This window comes from Siphateles boraxobius, unplaced genomic scaffold (assembly GCF_051911475.1).
Source record: "Siphateles boraxobius isolate OS27281-9 unplaced genomic scaffold, OSU_SipBor_1 19, whole genome shotgun sequence".
NCBI lineage: Eukaryota > Metazoa > Chordata > Actinopteri > Cypriniformes > Leuciscidae > Siphateles > Siphateles boraxobius.
In genome coordinates, this window is record NW_027508799.1 from 32,303,885 (window position 1) to 32,324,344 (window position 20,460).

A 20,460-nucleotide genomic window follows, 5' to 3' on the forward strand; every position below is an offset into this window, starting at 1 on the left:
AGAGAAGATGACAGATCTAAATATCACTTTAACAGCACATATTACAGCTCAACTGCTAATAAAACCGACACACAGGGGGATAAAATGAAAGAAACGAGTATGACACGCGACTCACCTGTAAGTAACTTTCCGCATAAACTCAATTTATCTGGTTTATCTTCTCCTGTTAACAGCCGTTGTGATTTGAATAAGTCATTGTTTGAGTTTACATATGATTACATAGTAGATGTCATAGGGCTCTTTTGTCAGTTCATGTAAAATGATGAAATGATGTGAACTAAAAACTACAAAACTAACTTTAAACTCTTGCTGTTGAAAAACAAAACGTATCATTTGACCTATAAACAAGTTGAGGTAACGTTAGTCCCATCTCTTCTATTAAGATTTATCAGTCTTTGTTTATGCTGATCTTTCAGACCTTCAGAAGATCAAATCAATTGCTAGTTGTTGCGTTAATAATCTTTGAATGGATCGTCATCTGATATTCACATTATAAAGTAGAAAAATAAGAAAACTGTTTGTCTCGGTTGATATAGTGCTGACATGATGCGTCAATTTTAAATTGTTACTCTGAGGTCCTTAGTTAGAGGACAAAAATATGTCAAAATGGTCATTAAACATTTGAAGCACAAAAGTTTAAAAAGTGAAAAAAAATATATATATATATATATTTTTTATAAAACATGTTGAACTCAAAAAGCTAGAACGTCAAAGCCATAAATCTAAAGAATTTGTGCTCCAAATTTGAGGTTGATATCTCAAAAAATTAGCTTTCAGATTTAGTTTGGGTGCAGTACCAAATTTTCCACATTAGATGCCAGCAAAGCTAACATTTTATAGTAGACAGATACAAACCACACTCTGACATCCATACCAACACACACACACAATTAGGCTATAGATGCACAATTTATCCAATTGGGTCTATAATATGCAATATTTTTTTTTTTTTGCCTCATATGCCAAATCTGGTGCAAATAAAAATCAGGTACAATCAGGTAAAAAAAAAAAAAGTTAAAATGTTCATTTAAAGCGTGAAAGCCTTTTAACAAAGACTGCATCATTTTACAGTTAAGTGCCCCTGGGAAGAAATTTGTGTCCTTAAGGTCCTGCATGTAACTATTTTGTGTTACTAGTGTAAAATATATTTATTAAAGGAAATGAGGGCGAAATAGTAGAATCCCAATAAAAATACACACCTCTGCCAAAATGTATGCAGTTGAATTTATGCAATTTTTATGCAAAACCTTAAAAAGATGTCCTTAAGTAGCACTAGTGTTAATAGGAGCATCAGAATTGGAGATTATTTTTGCTTCTGTTCGGTGTTCACAGATTTGATTTGTTAAAGCATCATCAGAACTGAACAGAAGCTGAACTGTTACAGCATTACTGAAGAATTATATACTCTGCAATTGTTTGAGAATAATTTGCACTATTGAATATATATAACAAATTACATTTATTAATTTTAGTTAAGTTAGCTGAAATAATTTTTAATCTTTTTTTTTTTTAGATATACAGTGTGTAATGATGTCTTTGTTTATGCCGTGACTCTCCAGAATCAGTGATGTGTTGTGGAGCGTAAACCCGGCCGACAGAAGCAGAGATCAGAGTCGTGTGGACAGACATTGACTGTAATGATGGACATCTGCTCATGGACAGGTAATGTATATGATGTGTCTGTGTGTTTTACTGTGCTAAACATGTAGGTTCCCATCACTTTCTTTTTGAAGGGTCTCCCCTTTGAAAAGCAAATGATGGGAACCTAAACAGTTGGGGAAGGGACAGAGTGTGATTCTTCTTATATACAAATAAAGTTTTGTTTCCTTGTTGTCCAAAAGCATAACCCCTGCTGGTGACTGTGTCGGAAGCTCCGGGGGGAGACCGCACTGGTTTCCCCCTCCTTTGGGCGCCCCACTCACACACACATTCACTCCTATCGCAGAGACCCGACTGGGATCAAACCAGCAACCTCTGAACCCGTGAGGCAGCGCTCGTACCTGTGAGCCACAGATCTCTTGTCTGACCATGTGAAGGAACTTATATTTCACTATTATCCTGAGAGTTTCCAATAAAGCAGTTAAAGTGAGATTTGATCCTGTGCCTTCATCACATTCTTGTTCTCAGAGAGTGTGTGTGTGTGTTTATCCACTCGCCCATCATGGATTTCACAATGACAGCTAATGTTTTGGACTCCTCGTCTAATGAGAACAATTGAAAGTCAGCAATAGTGGGATTTGATCTCAGGACGCTGTGATTGAAACACAACACTTTCTCTCCTGAGCCACTGAGACTGCAGAGATGATGAGCGTTTTCAACAGGTTTGATCCAGAGCTTTGTGTTTAAATGATGAATAACTTCAGCAAATGTTGGGATTGAACCAGGACTTTCAGGTTTAGAAGAGAGGTTTCAAACTATCCACTGAACCATAGAGCCTGAGATGCAAATATTATGTTTTTTAATATCATTTAGATTTGATCTTAACATAGGTTGAGGAAAAAGACATTCATCATGTCTGTAGGATTTGATCACATGTCTCTGTTTCAGTGTTGTGATTCAAACGCACTCATTTATCCATTGCACCACTGAGTTTCAGATAAAACATGTTTTTCATAATCTCTTTGTCTAGTTTGCAGTGTAAAAAAAACTATCCTCTACCACAGAGATTGTGTAGAACTCAGGGCTGGTTTTAGTCTTTTACATTAGATCTGATTACTTTTTACGTAGTTCAAACCTCAAGATGTTGAACTTTTTGTCATTGTGGAAAAATAATTGATTACAATACTGACATTGTAAGGGTTTGTAGTTATAATTCACTTTCATTATCTGACTAAACAAAACTGTTTAAACGCACTCCTTTGGTGATTTTCGTGAATTACATCGTTGCAAATCGAGTCCAATTAGCTTAAATGTATTCTTTCTGCTGTCCCCATGTTCTTCTGTTAAAATACATTCATAAACACGAAAGACCAGACTTTTCTGATCCACAGAGCTTGTATCTGATGTAAGTGTATGAAATAACTTAGGCTCAGGCTTTATAAAAGATGATCTGTGGGATTTAAACATGTTTCTGTTGCTGATTCATGATTCAAAGTCTCAAAAATGTGATATCGCCGGTGCCAGTATAATCCAAAGTGAAGTGCAGTTTTCCTCCGCTCCTCAAGGCGGCAGAAGCGGGTTTCTCCTTCAGTCTGACAATCACAACAACACGTGCAGATGAGATGACAGCTCTTCATATCACTTTAACAGCACATATTACAGCTCAACTGCTAATAAAACCGACACACAGGCGGATAAAATGAAGGAAACGAGTATGACACGCGACTCACCTGTAAGTAACTTTCCGCATAAAGTCAATTTATCTTGTCAAATGACTTGCTCGCTCCATATAACAAATCAATCGCTAGTGGTAGCGTTATCTTTTTAGTCTCTGAATAAATCACCCTCTGATATATTCACACTATAAGTTGTAATATGTAATATGAAGGACTCAGTTTATTGCAGTGTTTTCTGGATTGATGTTGAGTCCGCAGGAGTTGTGTGAAGCTCGGATGTTCTTCTGTTGCTTCATGCTTTTCTGCTTCCGGTAATGACTGCTATATGACAGTTAAACGGTATTTTAAGGAAAAATGTCATACTATTACTATACACGTTAAACTAATTAAAAAAGCAGTTACTAGACACTTTTGCTCTTGGTTTTCGTCGCGTATCATTTCTGTAATCTTGTTCTGAAATTTTGTAGGTCTGTCATTGAATGAGGAATTATTTTTTAGTTTTAATAAGTGTTTTCATAATTGTGTGGCCCGTGAGACAGTAATTGAATCAAATGAGACAAACAATAGATGAATTGATACAGAATTACTGTAATCACATAAAATACGGGACAAAATATGTTACGAACTTATTTTCCTTTGCCTGTGTATTGATTATTTGTTATGTTTGTTCACGATTACACAATGACTTTGTGTTGTTTTGGTTGCAGATTCATGCATTATGATCAAACAGATTTTATTGTAAACTATTTTCTTTAAATTCAGATTTGTTTAGATGTACAGTGTGTAATGATGTCTTTGTTTATGCCGTGACTCTACAGAATCAGTGATGTGGAGCATAAACCCGGCCGACAGAAGCAGAGCTCTGGGACGTGTGGACAGACGTTGACTGTATGATGGACATCAGCTCAGGCACAGGTAATGCTTCTGACATGTTAGTGTGTAAGTGTGTAGGTTACCATCATTTTCTTTATGAAGGGCCAATCCTTTGAAAGGCAAATTATGGTAACCTAAGTAGGTGGGGAAGGGATGGCAGATGAAAATTTTAATAGCCATTTTCATTTTTTCCAGTCAAAAGCATAACCCCTGCTGGACATCGTGCGGGAGCTCAGGGGGAGACCCCATGATCCCCCACACCTTCTCACTCACACCACAGCATTCATTCATATCGCAGAGATCTGGCTGGACTCAAACCAGCAACCTCTGAACCCGTGAGGCAGCGCTCTTACCTGTGAGCCACAGATCTCTTGTCTGAACAAGTGAAGGAACTTATATTTCACTATTCACCTGTATGTGAGCTGGGCTTTTACAATAAACCAGTTAAATGACACATCTAACACACTGAGCTATGGGGTTTGAACCGGTGACTCTGCCACAACCGTTTCTTCCAGTAACGTGTGTTTAACCACTACACCACCATGGCTTTCACACTGAGTGCTGCCGTTTGAGCCGCTTTGTTGGATATAATGCAATACATGGTCTTTAACATAAGCAATGGCAGGATTTGAACTCAGGACTCCAGGATCACAACACAACACTTTGTATCTTGAGCCACTGAAACCTTTGAGTTGATGGTGTGTTTGGACTGGTTTTATTGAGAGCTTTGTATTATATGATGGAAAAAGGTATTCAGTTGCGAGTTTCGAACCCATTCCACTTTATCTACAATGTCATCTGTTGTTTGGTGCACTTTGTTGAATATACAATTTAACATTGATTATCTAAGATTAAAATGCAACCATTTATTTCTTGAGCCACTGAGTCCCAGAAGTTTTTATTGAGGGCTTTGTTTTCTATGATGAAAAATATTAGCAATTGTGGGAAGCTTTGGCATTTGTGATGATCGATTTGATTCAGTTTGGTAGATTTTTTAGTTTACCTACAGCATTAATTAAAACAACAATTTAATGTCAGCAATATTTGGATTTGTTCTCAGGACTCCATTATTAAAACACAATGTTTCGTCTCCTGAGCCACAGTCTGAACTCCATATATCAAGGGATTTAAAACCATGTTTCCATTCAACTAAAACTGATAACACATACACGTCATTAACATAAGTAACATATGACTTATGTCTTGTGAAAAATAAATCAGTCCAACAACCTCCAGCAAGATACTAATAATCCTGAAGATCTTGATCAGCTGCTAAAGCTGTTTTTAATCAGGGTTGGAGCTAAACTCAGGAAAGTGGCTCATCAGGAACAGGAAATCTCTTTCCTCTTCATGCTGTTTTCATATATTAATGCAGATACACTTATTGTCCACAAGGTGGGGTACATGAACATTAATCTGGTCTCATGCACGTGCTTGTTCTCCATCCATGATTCTCCAAACACTTGTCCTATGTAGAGATGCTGGAGTCTGAGCAGAGAAACAGGACAATGTGTCTGTTATATTACGCAGTAAAAAACTGCCATTAGACACATTTATATAGGCAGCTGTTTGATCACAATACATGAATATGCAACCAAAACAACACAAAGTCATTGTCAAATCGTGAACAAACATAACAAATAATCAATACACAGGCAAAGGAAAATAAGTTCGTAACACATTTTGTCCCGTATTTTATGTGTCTACACTGAGTTCAACACAACATTGTTTCTGTCTTACCACATAAGCTGATGTGAATCATTGAACGAAACTACTAGATCCACGTTGCTCTGTTGGTCGAGGCCGTGACAAAATCGTAGATTTGTTGTAAAACATAAAATGTAAATGTTAGTCTCTCACCTGCGACTCGCCACCTCGGGTTTGTAGTTTCAATTATTAAAGCGGATAAACTTATTGACCACACGAGGGCGCTGATGATGAGCTGTGTGTCACCCGACTAATAAACATTTAACCAAGTAAAATTAGTATTTTGCTTTAGTATGAATATGTTAAGGTATGTGTGACCTTTTGGTATATAGTCGATCTGAATCCGAATCAACTTTGATTCTCTTGGCACTAAAATACCGATAGAAACTGAAGCGCAGTTTTCCACCCGCTCCACTAGGCGGCGTAATCGAGCTTCAGGTTCATTCTGCCCGCAGCTTCAGTGATTGACAACACTACGTTTGATAACAGTCAAAGTCACAACATGTAAAGTTTGTTTTAATAAGGCTACAAATTCTGCAGATGACAGCTCAGTGACACTCTCATAATGTCACTTAACAGCACATATTTCAACCCATAAACAAAAGAAAACAGTCAAACGTTGCAGGAATCAAGGATGCCACAAGACTGGGCCTGTAAGTCTACTTCACTTACATTGTTTTTCTCTTGTAACATTATTAGCACACATCTAGCAGCCCTTATTTATTGTATTTGGGTCATTATTTAGGTGTGTGTTGATTTTGAATTCTGCTCCTCTGTCAGGTCATTTAGACTTGTTTATATTCTGCTCTGTTGCTGAACTCCCTGTCAGACCTTCAGAAGAACAAATCAATAGGTTGTTGTTGCGTTACATTTATAATCTTTTAATGAATCGCCATCAGATATGTATATTGTAAAGTGAAATAATAGGAAACCGTGGTCTTTGTCTCAGTTGTTGTAGTGTTACTGTAGGTAATAATCTACTGGATTGATGCTTGTTGATAGAGTCAGTGTGTGTGTGAAGCTCTGGTGTTTCTGCTACTTCATGCTTTTGTAGAGCTGCAGTGTTTTACTTTAATGAAAAGCATCAGAAATACAGTCCAAGAAAGGCTAAAACCATGTGCAGGAAACCCGCCTTTTAGGATTACTCTTGTTTATTCTGAAGGAAAGTCTCATCTTAATTTTACTTGAACCCTAAGATTATTATAGGCACAGCATCACTGAAGTATAATATATTCTGTAATGTATTTTTCACACTGTACAGATTTAGGATTTCATTGTATTCCACTTAGATCTATGAACTAGTCTTGAGACTGATGTATAAAATGGAGTAATGTCTATTTTTATTGATGTCTTTCCTTACAGAAGGAATGTTTTTGGATCGTTACATCCAGCCAACAGAAGCAGAGCTCTGGGACGTGTGGACAGACATTGACTGTAATGATGGACATCAGCTCAGGCACAGGTAATGCTTCTGACATGTTAGTGTGTAAGTGTGTAGGTTACCATCATTTTCTTTTTGGAGGGCCAATCCTTTGAAAGGCAAATGATGGAAACCTAAGTAGGTGGGGAAGGGACGACAGATGAAAATTTTAATAGCCATTTTCATTTTTTCCAGTCAAAAGCATAACCCCTGCTGGACATCGTGCGGGAGCTCAGGGGGGACCCCATGATCCCCCACACCTTCTCACTCACACCACAGCATTCATTCATATCGCAGAGATCTGGCTGGACTCAAACCAGCAACCTCTGAACCCATGAGGCAGCGCTCTTACCTGTGAGCCACAGATCTCTTGTCTGAACATGTGAAGGAACTTATATTTCACTATTCACCAGTATGTGAGCCGGGCTTTCACAATAAACCAGTTAAATGACACATCTAACACACTGAGCTATGAACCGGTGACTCTGCCACAACCTTGTCTTTCAGTAACGTGTGTTTAACCACTACACCACCATGGCTTTCACCCTGAGTGCAGCCGCTTGAGCCGCTTTGTTGGATATAAAGCAATAAATGGTCTTTAACATGAGCAATAGCAGGATTTAAACTCAAGCCACAACACAACACAACACTTTGTATCATGAGCTACGTTTACAGGCTAGAACCATGGACCTTTGGAAGGTGATACCATGACTCCACCACTGAGCCACTAGAGCCTGCACAGTTCAGCCGCTGCTCCTGGTAACTTTATCTCTTGAAACGGAGTCTGAAATCACAAGAGTGTTAAACTGCAACAATAAGCTGGAATAGAACTGGCAACCTTTCATTTCAGGGATGGTACCAGTACCACTAGACCACACATTTTTAATTGGTTCTGCTGGTATGTTTGTCTTTTGAAAGTCAGCAATAATGGGAGTAGCTAGTTAAGTTAAAAGTCTTAACTTCACACACATCATGGATTTCACAATGACAGCTGGTGTTTTGGACTCCTCGTTTAATGAGAACAATTGAAAGTCAGCAATAGTGGGATTTGATCTCAGGACGCTGTGATTGAAACACAACACTTTCTCTCCTGAGCCACTGAGACTGCAGAGATGATGAGCGTTTTCAACAGGTTTGATCCAGAGCTTTGTGTTTAAATGATGAATAACTTCAGCAAATGTTGGGATTGAACCACGACTTTCAGGTTTGGAAGGGAGACGACTATCCACTGAAGCACAGAGCCTGAGATGCAAATATGATGTTTTCAAGGTCATTTATATTTGATCTCAACTTAGGTTGAGGAAAAGATGTTTGTTGTGTCAGTGATCACACGTCTCTGTTCCAGTGTTGTCAGACATTTATTTCTCCATTACACCACTGAGTTTCAAGTAAATCATGTGCTTTGTAATATCTTTATCTTGTTTTTAGTGTAAAAACAATTAAAAAAAACTTTTAGTAAACAATGATCCTCTCTACTACAGAGATTGTGTAGAACTCAGACTGGTTCAGTCTTTTACATTAGATTTAATTATTTTATTGTAGTTCAAAGATGTTGTACTTGTCATTGTGGAAAAATACTCACTCACAATACTTGATATTCACTGGCATTGCAAGGGTTTATAATTATACTTTACTTTTATTATTTGACTGAACAAAAATGTTGCTATAATCTGAGCTATTCTTGATGGTAAAACCTGTTTGATACTAGTCTGAAAAAGCTTTTTGCTGGCCATGTTCATTTTAAATTCTAATTTGTTATTGCGTTCATGTGGTGATATTTTGAATTACACAGTCTAATCAGTTTAAATGCGCTACATTTCTGTAAGAGGGTGAGAGCAGAAAAACATATAAACTGCCAATCATAACTATTTACACTATCTATGTTGTGTCCTGTCTTTTGTTCAAAATGTATATATATATAATTGCATATAAGTCAAGAGAGTGACTTATTTGCGCTAATTTTTGTGAATGAAAACAAATGAAATCCAATGAACTTGAATATGTTGCGCCCTGCTGTGGTTATGTTTGTGAATCAAATCAATACAAGTCGAGTAACTTTTATGTACTATCCTTCTGCTAGAGGTGAAAGCAGAAGAATATACTAACATAACCCTCATAACAATGTATTTACACTATGTTCTGCCCTGTCTTCTGTTCAAATACATTGATTTGTGTAAATTACACCGTAACAAATGGAGTCTAATAAACATAAAAGTGTTTCGCCCTCCTGTGGTGATTTGTGTAAATTACACCGTTACAAATCGAGTCTAATGAAAATAAAAGTGTTTCGCTCTCCTGTGGTGATTTGTGTGAATTACACTGTTACAAATCGAGTCTAATAAACATAAAAGGGTTTTCCCCTCCGGTGGTGATTTGTGTAAATTACACCGTTACAAATCGAGTCTAATGAAAATAAAAGTGTTTCGCTCTCCTGTGGTGATTTGTGTGAATTACACTGTTACAAATCGAGTCTAATAAACATAAATGACTTTCGCCCTCCGGTGGTGATTTGTGTGAATTACAATGTTGCAAATCGAGTCTAATAAACATAAAAGGGTTTTGCCCTCCGGTGGTGATTTGTGTGAATTACACTGTTACAAATCGAGTATAATGAACATAAAAGTGTTTCGCTCTCCTGTGGTGATTTGTGTGAATTACACTTTTACAAATCGAGTCTAATAAACATAAAAGGGTTTTGCCCTCCGGTGGTGATTTGTGTGAATTACACTATTACAAATCGAGTATAATGAACATAAAAGTGTTTCGCCCTCCGGTGGTGATTTGTGTGAATTACACTGTTACAAATCGAGTCTAATAAACATAAAAGTGTTTCGCCCTCCTGTGGTGATTTGTGTGAATTACACTATTACAAATCGAGTATAATGAACATAAAAGTGTTTCGCCCTCCGGTGGTGATTTGTGTGAATTACACTGTTACAAATCGAGTCTAATGAACATAAAAGTGTTTCGCCCTCCGGTGGTGATTTGTGTGAATTACACTGTTACAAATCGAGTCTAATGAAAATAAAAGTGTTTCGCTCTCCTGTGGTGATTTGTGTGAATTACACTGTTACAAATCGAGTCTAATAAACATAAATGAGTTTCGCCCTCCTGTGGTGATTTGTGTGAATTACACTGTTACAAATCGAGTCTAATGAAAATAAAAGTGTTTCGCTCTCCTGTGGTGATTTGTGTGAATTACACTGTTACAAATCGAGTCTAATAAACATAAATGACTTTCGCCCTCCGGTGGTGATTTGTGTGAATTACAATGTTGCAAATCGAGTCTAATAAACATAAAAGGGTTTTGCCCTCCGGTGGTGATTTGTGTGAATTACACTGTTACAAATCGAGTATAATGAACATAAAAGTGTTTCGCTCTCCTGTGGTGATTTGTGTGAATTACACTTTTACAAATCGAGTCTAATAAACATAAAAGGGTTTTGCCCTCCGGTGGTGATTTGTGTGAATTACACTGTTACAAATCGAGTATAATGAACATAAAAGTGTTTCGCCCTCCGGTGGTGATTTGTGTGAATTACACTGTTACAAATCGAGTCTAATAAACATAAAAGTGTTTCGCCCTCCTGTGGTGATTTGCGTGAATTACACCGTTACAAATCGAGTCTAATGAAAATAAAAGTGTTTCGCCCTCCGGTGGTGATTTGTGTGAATTACACTGTTACAAATCGAGTCTAATAAACATAAAAGTGTTTCGCCCTCCTGTGGTGATTTGCGTGAATTACACCGTTACAAATCGAGTATAATGAACATAAAAGTGTTTCGCCCTCCGGTGGTGATTTGTGTGAATTACACCGTTACAAATCGAGTATAATGAACATAAAAGGATTTTGCCCTCCTGTGGTGATTGTGTGAATTACACCGTTACAAATCGAGTCTAATAAACATAAAAGGGTTTTGCCCTCCGGTGGTGATTTGTGTGAATTACACCGTTACAAATCGAGTCTAATGAACATAAAAGGATTTTGCCCACCGGTGGTGATTTTTATGTAGTACACCGTTACAAATCGAGTCTAATAAACATAAAAGTGTTTTGCCCTCCTGTGGTGATTTGCATGAATTACACCGTTACAAATCGAGTCTAATGAACATAAAAGGATTTTGCCCACCGGTGGTGATTTGTGTGAATTACACCGTTACAAATCGAGTCTAATAACCATAAAAGTGTTTTGCCCTCCGGTGGTGATTTGTGTGAATTACTCTTTTGCAAATCGAGTCTAATAAACATAAATGTGTTTCGCCCTCCTGTGGAAATTTGTGTGAATTACACAGTTGCAGATCGAGACTGTTTTAATGTAATTTAATGCATATAAAAGGGGATTGGAACTCATAAACGTAATGCTGAAACTTGAAGGGTTGGTGTTGGTCTGAGGTTTATTGAGGGCTTTGTTTTCTATAAAGAAAATTTTAGTAATGGCAGGATTTGAACCAGAAACTCTTTGCATGATAGGCAAGTGTTTTATCACTGAGCCACAGATTAATTCAGTTGATTTATAGTTTATTTACAGCATTAATTAAAACAACACTGTAACGTAAGCAATAGTGGTATTTAGAACCGGGACTCTATGATTTAAGCGTAGTGCTTTACCACTTGAGCCACTGAATCTGATGAGAAAATTCACGTTTTGGATAGGTTTTTTTCTTGAGAGCTTTGTGTTAATATGGTAAAATATTTGGAATTGTGGGACTTGATCCAAGAACCCCACATATGAGAGGCAAGTGATTTACCACTGATTCACAGACTTTGAGTTGGTTTAATACAGTTGATTTTAAGTTTATCTACAGCAACAGCATTCAACAAAACAACAATATAAGCAATAGTTGGATTTGAACTTAGGGTGTTTTGCACAGTGTTTTATATGCAACAATAGGATTTGAACAAAGGACTCCATGCATAAAATACAATATTTGAGCCACTGAGCTATACATGGTAAATTCAAGTTTAGAGCTTTAACGTTTTCTGTCTTTAATTCAAATGTAAAAAAATAGTCGTATTTGAACCATTACTTTCAGGATAAAATAAATCTAATTATGCTCTGAACTACAGAACCTTTATATTCATTGTTTTGTTTTAGCTTTTGTGTTCTTGGCTTTGTCAGCTTTTACTCTAAAGTTTTCCAGTAATTTCTTACACATTATCGGTGTTCATTTATATGAATGACTTCATTGTCTTATCTGTATGGAACTAATATTAGGATGATTTTAAAAATGTCTGCTCAGGATTTGAATCTGCATCATTTGCTATCATGTACAACATCTTTTGTTACACATTGTCAAGCTGATGTGGGCGAAAAAGGGAAACAATATTCCAAACCATTTATTAAAACAAGGTGTTTCAAATGTACAAACAATCACAAAAATGGTAATTAAGAACTTTATTATCAAACTCAAAACTGTCAATACATAACTTGCAAATAACATTTGTTTTGTTTGTTTCAAATAAATTTTGTCACATTTTATGCAAAACAGTCCAACACACCAGCCTGGAAGATTTCTAGTAAACCTAAAGATCAGCTGCTTCTGGTCCTGCTGTTTCCATATAATAATGCAGATACACTTATTGTCCTCAAGAAGAAACAGATTAACACACTCATCTGGTCTCATGCATGTGCTCGTCATCCATCCATCCCTTCTCCAAAGTGCTTGTCCTGTGTGTGTAGGGTCCTATGCGGGGATGTTGGAGCCTGTCCCAGCGTCTCGGGCTGAAAGCAGAGAAACACACCGGACAAATGTCCAGTTCATCACAGGGCAGTTGTTGAATCAATAACAGTTTATTGAAACCTACAGACTGACAGACGTGCGTACTTGTAACAACCCCAAATACAATAAGGGTAATTCACAGTTTCTCTACTGGACCAAAGATGTGGGCTCAATAACCAAGAAAACAAAACCCAATTCAACTGACTGTGTATTTGAAATGAATGATCATCAGCAATACGTTAGCTTAGAAAAGAATAAGACATCAACGAACAGGGTAACATATTCAGCATGGGGTTTCAAAGGTTGTTGTGGAATAAATCAAGTTAATTAATGTGATCATCTATAATCAATGTGATCATCTAACATGCATTACACAGCAAACCTCAAAGCCATATTGATTAATCAGAAAAAGGAGAAAATAAATTTATTGCTTATGTTTTATCATTTGCATATTTTTTATCATTTAATCATATGTCATCTGTTTAAATTATTTTATTTTATTAATCTTTATGCCTCAAATATAGCAGATTGACTTACGGTGAACTTTTGTGCTTGCTGTTTAGATGAGGGCAAAAGTCTGTAAGTTTGTGTATTAAAGTTTTAAACCTGATTATGGATGAATTAATTTTAATCTTCATTTATTATTTGATGGTCTGCTGTTAAGAAATACAATTTGACTTGATCAACTGACTTAATCTCCTCCCTGCATCACATATAAACATCCATTAATCAATCAATCACTTAAATACTACACATAAATAAATACACACCAAATATCAATCAGTGCAATTGATACCAATTGATACCACTCAAGCTAAACACACAGCCATCGCCAATACAGTATAGGAGACATATGGGAGATAACAATAACCTGCCCTCATACCCCCTTACTCCCACACACAGAGATACACACACACACACACTCACTCAACAAACAAATAGTGCTGGGGGACCAAAGAAACACACCAGCATATATCTATCTATAAATTACAGGAACTGTGTGTGTGTTATCCGCATATCTCTCGAACCGTTAGTCCGATGGATTTCAAAATTGACACGTGTTTTTCTACGGGCACGAGTAAGTGCAGTGCCAAGTTTGGCGTTGTTTGGATTAGAAATGCAAAAGATATCGGTAAATATATCGGTAAAAGCAGCACACGTTGGCTTTTGCTGCTCTAGCCGCTGGCCACTCCCCCTCTCACACTGCACACTGAGTGGCCACTCCCTCTCACACTGCACACTGAGTGGCCACTCCCCCTCTCACACTGCACACTGAGTGGTCACTCCCCCTCTCACACTGCACACTGAGTGGTCACTCCCCTCTCACACTGCACATTGAGTGGTCACTCCCCCTCTCACACTGCACACTGAGTGGCCACTCCCCCTCACACTGAGTGGTCACTCCCCCTCTCACACTGCACACTGAGTGGTCACTCCCCCTCTCACACTGCACACTGAGTGGTCACTCCCCCTCTCACACTGCACACTGAGTGGTCACTCCCCCTCTCACACTGCACATTGAGTGTCACTCCCCCTCTCACACTGCACACTTAGTGGCCACTCCCCCTCACACTGCACACTGAGTGGTCACTCCCCCTCTCACACTGCACACTGAGTGGCCACTCCCCCTCACACTGCACACTGAGTGGTCACTCCCCCTCTCACACTGCACATTGAATGGCCATTCCCCCTCTCACACTGCACACTGAGTGGTCACTCCCCCTCTCACACTGCACACTGAGTGGCCACTCCCCCTCTCACACTGCACACTGAGTGGTCACTCCCCCTCTCACACTGCACACTGAGTGGTCACTCCCCTCTCACACTGCACATTGAGTGGTCACTCCCCCTCTCACACTGCACACTGAGTGGTCACTCCCCCTCTCACACTGCACACTGAGTGGTCACTCCCCCTCTCACACTGCACATTGAGTGGTCACTCCCCCTCTCACACTGCACATTGAATGGCCATTCCCCCTCTCACACTGCACACTGAGTGGTCACTCCCCCTCTCACACTGCACACTGAGTGGCCACTCCCCCTCTCACACTGCACATTGAGTGGTCACTCCCCCTCTCACACTGCACACTGAGTGGCCACTCCCCCTCTCACACTGCACACTGAGTGGTCACTCCCCCTCTCACACTGCACATTGAGTGGTCACTCCCCCTCTCACACTGCACACTGAGTGGCCACAACCCCTCTCACCCTGCACACTGAGTGACCACTCCCCCTCTCACACTGCACATTGAGTGGTCACTCCCCCTCTCACACTGCACACTGAGTGGTCACTCCCCCTCTCACACTGCACATTGAGTGTCACTCCCCCTCTCACACTGCACACTTAGTGGCCACTCCCCCTCTCACACTGCACATTGAGTGGTCACTCCCTCTCTCACACTGCACACTGAGTGGTCACTCCCCCTCTCACACTGCACACTGAGTGACCACACCCCCTCTCACACTGCACATTGAGTGGCCACTCCCCCTCTCACACTGCACACTTAGTGGCCACTCCCCCTCACACTGCACACTGAGTGGTCACTCCCCCTCTCACACTGCACACTGAGTGGCCACTCCCCCTCACACTGCACACTGAGTGGTCACTCCCCCTCTCACACTGCACATTGAATGGCCATTCCCCCTCTCACACTGCACACTGAGTGGTCACTCCCCCTCTCACACTGCACACTGAGTGGTCACTCCCCCTCTCACACTGCACACTGAGTGGTCACTCCCCTCTCACACTGCACATTGAGTGGTCACTCCCCCTCTCACACTGCACACTGAGTGGTCACTCCCCCTCTCACACTGCACACTGAGTGGTCACTCCCCCTCTCACACTGCACATTGAGTGGTCACTCCCCCTCTCACACTGCACATTGAATGGCCATTCCCCCTCTCACACTGCACACTGAGTGGTCACTCCCCCTCTCACACTGCACACTGAGTGGCCACTCCCCCTCTCACACTGCACATTGAGTGGTCACTCCCCCTCTCACACTGCACACTGAGTGGCCACTCCCCCTCTCACACTGCACACTGAGTGGTCACTCCCCCTCTCACACTGCACATTGAGTGGTCACTCCCCCTCTCACACTGCACACTGAGTGGCCACAACCCCTCTCACCCTGCACACTGAGTGACCACTCCCCCTCTCACACTGCACATTGAGTGGTCACTCCCCCTCTCACACTGCACACTGAGTGGTCACTCCCCCTCTCACACTGCACATTGAGTGTCACTCCCCCTCTCACACTGCACACTTAGTGGCCACTCCCCCTCTCACACTGCACATTGAGTGGTCACTCCCTCTCTCACACTGCACACTGAGTGGTCACTCCCCCTCTCACACTGCACACTGAGTGACCACACCCCCTCTCACACTGCACATTGAGTGGCCACTCCCCCTCTCACACTGCACACTGAGTGGTCACTCCCCCTCTCACACTGCACATTGAGTGGTCACTCCCCCTCTCACACTGCACACTTAGTGGCCACTCCCCCTCACACTGCACACTGAGTGGTCACTCCCCCCCTCACACTGCACACTGAGTGGCCACACCCCCTCTCACACTGCACATTGAGTGGTCACTCCCCCTCTCACACTGCACACTTTGTGGCCACTCCTCCTCTCACACTGCGTGGCCACACCCCCTCTCACACTGCACACTGAGTGGCCACTCCCCCTCTCACACTTCACACTGAGTGGCCACTCCCTCTCTCACACTGCACACTGAGTGGACACTCCCCCACTCACACTGCACACTGAGTGGCCACACCCCCTCTCACACTTGACACTGAGTGGTCACTCCCCCTCTCACACTGCACACTGAGTGGCCACACCCCCTCTCACACTGCACACTGAGTGGCCACTCCCCCTCTCACACTGCACACTGAGTGGTCACTCCCCCTCTCACACTGCACACTGAGTGGTCACTCCCCCTCTCACACTGCACACTGAGTGGTCACTCCCCCTCTCACACTGCACACTGAGTGGTCACTCCCCCTCTCACACTGCACACTGAGTGGTCACTCCCCCTCTCACACTGCACACTGAGTGGCCACTCCCCCTCTCACACTGCACACTTAGTGGCCACTCCCCCTCACACTGCACACTGAGTGGTCACTCCCCCTCTCACACTGCACACTGAGTGGCCACTCCCCCTCTCACACTGCACACTTAGTGGCCACTCCCCCTCACACTGCACATTGAGTGTCACTCCCCCTCTCACACTGCACACTTAGTGGCCACTCCCCCTCACACTGCACACTGAGTGGTCACTCCCCCTCTCACACTGCACACTGAGTGGCCACTCCCCCTCACACTGCACACTGAGTGGTCACTCCCCCTCTCACACTGCACATTGAATGGCCATTCCCCCTCTCACACTGCACACTGAGTGGTCACTCCCCCTCTCACACTGCACACTGAGTGACCACTCCCCCTCTCACACTGCACACTGAGTGGTCACTCCCCCTCTCACACTGCACACTGAGTGGTCACTCCCCTCTCACACTGCACATTGAGTGGTCACTCCCCCTCTCACACTGGACACTGAGTGGTCACTCCCCCTCTCACACTGCACACTGAGTGGTCACTCCCCCTCTCACACTGCACATTGAGTGGTCACTCCCCCTCTCACACTGCACATTGAATGGCCATTCCCCCTCTCACACTGCACACTGAGTGGTCACTCCCCCTCTCACACTGCACATTGAGTGGTCACTCCCCCTCTCACACTGCACATTGAATGGCCACACCCCCTCTCACACTGCACACTGAGTGGTCACTCCCCCTCTCACACTGCACACTGAGTGGCCACTCCCCCTCTCACACTGCACATTGAGTGGTCACTCCCCCTATCACACTGCACACTGAGTGGTCACTCCCCCTCTCACACTGCACATTGAGTGGTCACTCCCCCTCTCACACTGCACACTGAGTGGCCACAACCCCTCTCACCCTGCACACTGAGTGGCCACTCCCCCTCTCACACTGCACATTGAGTGGTCACTCCCCCTCTCACACTGCACACTGAGTGGTCACTCCCCCTCTCACACTGCACATTGAGTGGTCACTCCCCCTCTCACACTGCACACTGAGTGGTCACTCCCCCTCTCACACTGCACATTGAGTGTCACTCCCCCTCTCACACTGCACACTTAGTGGCCACTCCCCCTCTCACACTGCACACTGAGTGGTCACTCCCTCTCTCACACTGCACACTGAGTGGTCACTCCCCCTCTCACACTGCACACTGAGTGACCACACCCCCTCTCACACTGCACATTGAGTGGCCACTCCCCCTCTCACACTGCACACTGAGTGGTCAAGTGTACATATGAATTAGACTCGCTCCCTTGGTCAAAATTGAGGAAGCGAGGGTCTGTCCATATAAACTTCTCTCGTCCACTTCACGAAGTGGAACACACTTCAAAATGGCGGCAGGGAGTCCCCCGAGGGGAAGTGCTTAGGGACGTTTGCAAGTGTGTGTCTAAAAGTGGAATGCAGCACTAATGGCTTTCACCCGACCCCACCCCTAAACCCTACCCTCACTGTGACGTGGGCAAATGAGTGAACACATTTGTGCTTTTAATGCAATAAGTGATATGTATTACTATAAAGTGGAAGTGCGTCATTAGGCTCAGTGAGAGTAGTCCATAAATGCAAACAAAATGGAAAAGAGCACAGGGTGTAGAACTTGAAACATGGCGTGAGAAACTGATAAAGCAGACGAGGCACAACGGTCAAGACGTCTGTTTAACGCATTATGTTTAGAATTATGTAAGAATTTATATTATTTGATGGTTACATTTTGAGTGAATCTTCAAAAAGATCGGAGCTTTCGACAATAATCAGGGGTTTTTAAGCCACCAAAGTAGCTACTCACCAATAGCAGATCACGAGAGGACATGCATCTATTGTTCAGGACTGCTAACTTTTGAGTTTAGCATGGAGTGAGAATTATGGATGGAGGGGGGGTGTTGTAAATTTCTTTTACAAGGTACAATGTCCGGTAGCCTATTTCACGATTTCAATTCAGAAACTTGCAATTTGATTCCGATCTTGAGTCCATATAGATGAATTTGGATAAATATCAGGTACAGTAGCTACATGTGAATTTTTCTCAAGAAAAAAAAAATCTCTCAACTAATGCTGTAAACATACAGGGAGTCTATCAGCTGGTATTATTATTAAAATTAACAACTTGGATTAATATAAGGCATTTTTTAACATAATCATGTCAACAGATGCATATTAAATGAGCTAGAGAGGGAGGAACACAAAACACAAATACTTCCAAAAATAAACAGTTTCTGAAACTTGCTAAGGCAGACTGCCAGCCAGCCACTGACAGGTCACATGACATGCCAGTGACGGCTCCTGTCAGCCAGCTGAAGATTGGATCCCACTTCAGAAAAAAACAACATGTTTTTATTATTATTTTAACAATGTCGAAAACCCAATTGTGTTTATACACAATTTAAATTATACTTTAACAGCTGTCAGATACTGAGTAAAAATGAAAAGAAACAGGCCTATTCAATCTTCCCTGGATGTTTTTGTTAACAAATAAATTAAATAATAGCAATCAGGAGAATGGAAGCGACAATAAAAAAATCAGCTTTCAGCAAAACGTTATACCACTTATGCAATAAAAACTGCACTTCAACCAAAAGGTAAGGCATGTGTTTTTATATTTAATGCTGTTCATGCTGTAATGCCGGTGGAGTTAGGACCACACACTTCTGGGGCCCCAGAGATCGATTTTATGAAATGGGTGCGGTAGGGGGCCCAACGTCATATTCTTATAGGGCCCAAAATTTCGAGCGGCGCCCCTGGCTGAGACTGTTTCATATCATATTAACCTGCGATTTTTCACTGCGTGTTAAAACGGACGTGGCGTGAGAGCGTGTCAGTGTCTCTCATGTTGAATGTGTGAGAATTGGCAGACTTGTTATCTTCTGAGCTATTCTGAGATGTGCCTGAAGCCCACGGTCTTTTGCTTCATATTTAATAGCACTTTATTATGATCGCGGTTGATGAGGAGAAAATATGATCGTGATTCACTAATGAGCGCCGTCCCTGAGCATGGCATTATTGACCCCCCCATCCCCATCCCCATTCTGACCATTGTTAATATAGGCAAAATAAAATATATTTTTTATTTTTATTTATTTTTAAGGATCTTAATGAAAATTTTTTGATGAAAGTGACACTGAGAGTAATACATTTTTTATTGGTGGAATTGGAAACAAGCTTCCATACATTTTATCATCGGTTTCGGAATTAGAGAAACAAACCGGATACAAAACAGCAGTTTTTGCTGAAATCTGTTCTGCTTTCGGTTTCAGTCAGTATCTTGGGTAAGAATGAATCTGTAAGCTATTTAGTCCAGAATTTCCCATGTTTCTTACTGTAATACTATAATAGCCAACCTTAAAAACTAAGAAACGCAA

At 41.6% G+C, this 20,460-nt stretch overlaps 2 long non-coding RNA genes across 3 annotated transcripts in view; one reads left to right on the forward strand and one right to left on the reverse strand.

Moving 5' to 3' along the window:
- The first annotated feature begins 3,188 nt into the window (after positions 1-3,188).
- On the forward strand, positions 3,189-9,499 carry LOC143742273 (uncharacterized). Its single transcript, XR_013205415.1, has 5 exons — positions 3,189-3,331; positions 4,094-4,190; positions 4,344-6,508; positions 7,218-7,317; positions 7,471-9,499. It is a non-coding gene; the product is annotated as an uncharacterized LOC143742273 (long non-coding RNA).
- A 3,169-nt stretch (positions 9,500-12,668) lies between these two features.
- Positions 12,669-20,460, reverse strand: part of LOC143742274 (uncharacterized) — a 29,253-nt gene continuing 21,461 nt past the window's right edge. For both annotated transcript variants that reach the window (XR_013205417.1, XR_013205416.1), the window contains one exon: positions 12,669-12,998. This is a non-coding gene — a long non-coding RNA (uncharacterized LOC143742274). The remainder of the gene's footprint in view (positions 12,999-20,460) is intronic.